Source organism: Kogia breviceps, chromosome 1 (genome assembly GCF_026419965.1).
Source record: "Kogia breviceps isolate mKogBre1 chromosome 1, mKogBre1 haplotype 1, whole genome shotgun sequence".
NCBI lineage: Eukaryota > Metazoa > Chordata > Mammalia > Artiodactyla > Physeteridae > Kogia > Kogia breviceps.
Genome location: NC_081310.1, coordinates 19498476 through 19504475, shown reverse-complemented (window position 1 = coordinate 19504475; position 6000 = coordinate 19498476).

Below are 6000 nucleotides of genomic sequence, written 5' to 3'. Positions count from 1 at the left end.
TGGTACGCGGGCCTCTCACTGTTGTGGCCTCTCCCGTTGCGGAGCACAGGCTCCGGACACGCAGGCTCAGCAGCCATGGCTCACGGGCCCAGCCGCTCTGCGGCATGTGCGATCCTCCCGGACCGGGGCACGAACCCGTGTCCCCTGCATTGGCAGCCGGACTCTCAACCACTGAGCCACCAGGGAAGCCCGGGAGTAATGATTTTTTTAAAAAAAGAATTTTAACAAAACATTTGATAATTGGACACTTATCCTGGTTTTCCCAAGTGGAAACATTTGTTTCACATTTTCATATCTGCTCTATGTTCAGGGTCTACAACAAATGCTTCCACCTGAAAAGCAACAACCCAAACTGAAACAGCATCCCAGTTTACCTTAGAAAATTCTTCCACTGTCCACCCAGTAAAATTTTATTTATTTTTATTAAAAAAATGACCAGTGCAGAAAAAGGAAATAAACTCTTTTGAGGAGAATGTTAAAAACACTATGTATATACAGAGGCACATCGCACATACACACACAAATACACATTCCTACCAAATGAAATGAAAGGAGGTTAAAGTACTAGTTAAAAAAATAATAAATCATATGCAAATCTACAAACATGAATGTTAAAGTGTGGAGGAGATCATATGTGTAAAAATTAAAAGTAAGAAGTAATATTATCATGGAAATATACTAGACTGCCTCTCCCAATGAAGAATATGGATATTATCAGATTATTATAGAAAGCTGTTATATTATTATATTATGTTATATATATTATATATATATTATATATATTATATTATGTTATATTATTATATTATTATTATAGGATTGTGATGGGGAAAGCAACCACATGGTCAGAAAGTGGCTGAAATCCTATGCTATTAGAAGGAAAAAATATTTATTTTTGTTTTGTAAAATCATTTAGGAGGATGAGAATATTACATGCAAAATTACTGCTGAAAATCTAATTCTGTTCAAAAATGAAGAATATAATTGTGAGTGAAATGATGGAATTTGTGTAGAAAGTAACGCTGCCATCTTAAATTGTAATGGCCTCTAAAGGAAATTCTGAGAAAAGCTAACATGTACCAAACCTAGATTTTTGGAAATCAGTTTTCAAGAAGTTCAGAGAAAAGACAGTTATGATTTTTATTGCCAGAGAAACTAAGAGGGAAATTACTAGGGTGGGAGTCATGGCTTCTGACAAGAGAGTAGAATCCTGATGTCAAAGAACACAATATGTGCAAAGTATTATTTAGAGACATTACCTGCACACTGACGGTAGGACATGGGGTGATGAGTTACCTGCAAAGGGGTCCTGGTCATGTGGAGGGATCAGGATGGCTCTGCAGGGAAAGGAGACCATGGGAGCCAGGTAGGAACCAGGGAACTAACATTGCTGCAGGATTTTAAGCAAGATTAATAAGTTCTGGAAGTCTACCATACAGCATAGTGCCTATAGGTAACCATACTATATTGTATACTTAAAAGTCTCTAAGAGGTAGATCTTATGTTCTTAACACACACACACATACACATACACACACAAATCACCATCATCACCATCATCATCATCTATGGCTTTGATGTGTTGATTATTTCATGGATGTATACATATCTCCAAATTTATTGAGTTGTATACATTAAATATGTATGGCTCTTTTTTTTTTTTTTTTTTTTGTGGTACGCGGGCCTCTCACTGTTGTGGCCTCTCCCATTGCAGAGCAGAGGCTCCGGACGCGCAGGCTCAGTGGCCACGGCTCACGGGCCCAGCCGCTCCGCGGCATGTGGGATCTTCCCAGACCAGGGCACGAACCCGTGTCCTCTGCATCGGCAGGCGGATTCTCAACCACTGCGCCACCAGGGAAGCCCTGTATAGCTCTTTACATGTACCTGAATACAGTGGGAAAGAAAGAAAGAAAGAAAGAAAGAAAGAAAGAGAGAAAGAAAGAAAGAAAGAAAGAAAGAAAGAAAGAAAGAAAGAAAGAAAGAAAGAAAGGAAGAAAGGAAGAAAGGAAGGAAGGAAGGAAGGAAGGAAGGAAGGAAGGAAGGAAGGAAGGAAGGAAGGAAGGAAAGAAGGAAGGAAGGAAGGAAGGAAGGAAGGAAGAAAGGAAGGAAGGGAGAAAGAAAGGAAGGGAGAAAGAAAGGGAGAAAGAAAGGGAGAAAGAAAGAAAGAAAAGAAAGAGAGAAAGAAAGAAAGAGAGAAAGAGAGAAAGAAAGAAAGAGAGAAAGAGAGAAAGAAAGAAAGAAAGAAAGAAAGAAAGAAAGAAAGAAAGAAAGAAAGAAAGGAAAGAAGGAAGGAAGAAAGAAAGAAAAGAAAGAAAGAAAAAGAAAGAAAGAGAGAGGGAGGGAGGAAGGAAAGAAGGAAGAAGGAAGAAAGAAGGAAAGAAAGAGAGAAGATTATAAAAAATAAGGAGTGAGACAGTCTGGTATAAAGGAAGAGTGTCCAAATGGTCTGAGAAATACTGAAATAGGAGTAGACAATTGCCCAAAGATAGTAAGTTAGAGATGCCAGCCTTTGGGGGTGGGGAGATTCTAGAAGGCAGGGAGGCAGTTGCAAGTAAGGGTTTTGGGAAAGTCCCCAAACACATGGGCAGGGCTGCGGGCAGGGCCCCGACCTAGAGGGTGTCTGGAACGATAACGGCCCTGGAGTCAGGGGCTCCTTCACGGTCTGTGGGACTTGAAGCTTATGCAGTTTGGTGGTTCAATTTAAGAGAAACAGTACAAAACTACGTGCACAAAGTAAGATACAAAAGTGACTTCATTTAGAATGAGGAGCCACGACACACTACATATTTGGAAAAGTAGTTGGTTCTCACATTTTACAGAATACAGAAAAACAATGTAATTTCACAACTGAAATTTCTGACTCAGCTCTATGACCTCTAAAGCACGATTGCCTGACAATGTCTAAAATACTTTCTTTTTTATGTGTTTTGACTGCATATTCTTTGATCACCTTTTCCTATTACAATGATTTTGCAATATTATTTTCTATAAGAGTAGAAAGATGATTCAGTCTCCCCTCTAACACGCCTGATGGAAATTTTAAAAATAAAATAAAATTTTTGGAACAGCTTTAGATTTACAGAAAATCGAGAAGATAGTATAGAGTTCCCATACACCGCACACCCAGTTTCCCCCATTACTGGCCTTTTACATTCGTATGGTACATTAGCTGCAATTAACGAAGGGCCAGCAATCCACTGCTGCTAACTAAAGTCAATGCACTATTCAGATTTTCTTACTTTTTACCAAATGTCCCTCTTCTGTTCCAGCCTCCCATCCAGGACACCACATGACACTTGGTTGTCAGGTCTCTTTAGGCTCCTCTTGGCTGTGGCACTTTCCTACTTTCCTTGTTTTTGAGGACTAGTTGGGAAGGCCATGGACCAGGGATTTTGTACTTTGCCTTTCAACTGGGATTTATCTGATGTGTTTCTCATGATTAGACTGAGATCATAGGTTTCAGGGAGGAGAACCATAGGGATAGTGCCATTTTCATTGCACCTTATCAAAGGCACATATCACTCTTCTTTTTCCTTCCCTCCTTTCAATCTGTCCCCTTTGAAAGGACGTCGCTAAGTCTGGCCCACACTTAAGGAGGAGGGAGTCATGCTCCACCTGCTTGAGACAGAGCGTCTACATAAATTAATTTGAAATTTTCAGCATGGGAGATGTATCTCTTCTCCTCATTTATTTATTCAATCATTCATTTAATCATGAGGTATGGATATTTATTTCATACTTTAATCCAATACTATTTTATTTACTTTGTTGCTCAAATTGTTCCCAACTTTAACCATTGGGGGTTGTTTCAGTTGGCTCTGATGCCCCTTTGAAATACCCCTGTCATTCTGTTCTTTTTTTTTTTTTTTTTAATACTTCTTTACTTTCTGACACTCCAGGAGGATCATCTCATACATTTCCTTCCCCAGTCCTAGAATCAACCATTTCTCCAAGGAGCTCTGGTTCCTTTTATCGGAGGTTGGTATTAGAAAACAAGATCTAAATATTAGGTATACTTATTGGTACTAAGATGTAGTTGCTGCTAGGACCTTGCAGCTTACAAAACAAGGAAATAGAGATGTGTGTACTAACCTGTGTAAATAAACATATCTCTGTGTATTTCTATATGCAACCATCTATATCTATATTAAGCTAAACATCCGTTTGTGCCAATATCTCCAACTCTCAGCTATTATTTCATGTATCATTGTAGCCTCTTTTCCCTAATATCTCTAACTTCCCACTTCAACAGTGAGAAACCATTTTTTATTTAATTGTCCAATTCCAGTATCCAAGTATAGCAATGTCAGAATTGTTAACCCTTCTCCCTGTGGGATCCAACTTTATCAACTAGAGTACAGTACTTATGTACAGTTTCTTTGGCCTTGAGTCTTACAGATTCTACTCATTTCTAGTTACTTAGGTCAGCACTCCTCCTGCCTCCCCATCCCTTTCAGTAAGGTTGTTGCACCAATTAGTGATACAGTTAGGTTATTTTGTCACATTCTGCAATCCATCCTAAGATATCCTGACCTCTTCGATGATTTTTTAAAATTTGTTTACATTAAAGTTCATTCTTAATGAATACTCCACATCTTCAGTGAATTACCGATTGCCTACCCTTATATAGCACTTGCTATGTGCCAGGCCTGTAACAAACTTATGGTTACCAGGGGATGAGGAGGGGGAGGGATAAATTGGGAGATTGGGGCTGACATATACACACTACTATATGTAAAATAGATAACTAATAAGAACCTGCTATATAGCACAGGGAATTCTACTCAGTACTCTGTAATGGCTTATATGAGAAAATACCTTAAAAAAAAAAAAAGAGAGTGGATATATGTACATGTATAACTGATCCACTTTGCTGTACACCTGAAACTAACACAACATTGTAAATCAACTATACTCCAATAATAATAACTTTTGAAAATAAAGTTCACCCTTTGTGCTAAAAAATGCCTAGTGTCTGGGATCCATAATTGCAGGAAATTTGCTTTTTCCTAATGATAGTTTAGAGAAGTTTCTTTCAGATGTGTTACTTATTCTTAGCAATGTCAAATGCATTTTTAGGATTGTTATCAGAGTTGGGAAAACTCTACTGAAGTTTCATGAACGAGCTGTAAGATTTGGAAGAACTTTCCATAGACTACCGTCTGGTGCTGGGCATGTCAAGCCTTGTTTCTCCTCCACATCCACATACTTCTGATGCCATAGTCATGTGCCTTTGTGCCGCAACATCAAGTGAGCCCTCCCAGGGGACGGTGGAAGTATTCCTGCAAACCAGTCTTGCTTTGGAATAGCTAGTAGTGACTTAACTATACATGGAAATATAGTTAAGTATAATGACTTAACTATACATGGAATTAAACACCCCTACAGCTCAAATATCTTATTTTTGCAAATTTTTCAAAAATACACAGCCATGTGGACACAAGCCTATGTCCCCTAGAAAATGAGGGCCCATGAGGATTAAATTTATTGGCTTTGTGGTAAATCTACCTCTGAGTCAGACCATTCATTCATTCATTCATTCAACAAACATTTATTGAGCACCTAGTATGTAAAGGGTTGTGTGTTCAATGAAAAATGAGACAAAGACCCTGACCTCATGCCCTCATCAAAAACCCTTTCAGTAGAAAGAAACAGTACAGATTATCGACAAGTAAACAAGTAAGTTCAAAGTTTTATTTGCCTTGAAGGAAATAAACAGGGTGCTATGATACAGAATAAGAGGAAGACATGATTTTTAAAAAATCCCAAGTGAGTTGAGGTTTAAGCTCAGCCTAGAAGGAAGAAAAGGAGTCAGGCATACAAAGAGCTGGGGAAGAGCCTTCTGGGAACGAAACGGCACGCTGACATATGCTCAGGCTGGAAACAGGTCAGCCTCCTCCAGGATCTGATGGGCTGGAGTTTGGTGAGAGAAGGAAAAAGGGATTGACTGAGGCTGCACAGTGACGTGGAGGCTGGATCCTACAGGGCCTTCCCCGCAGA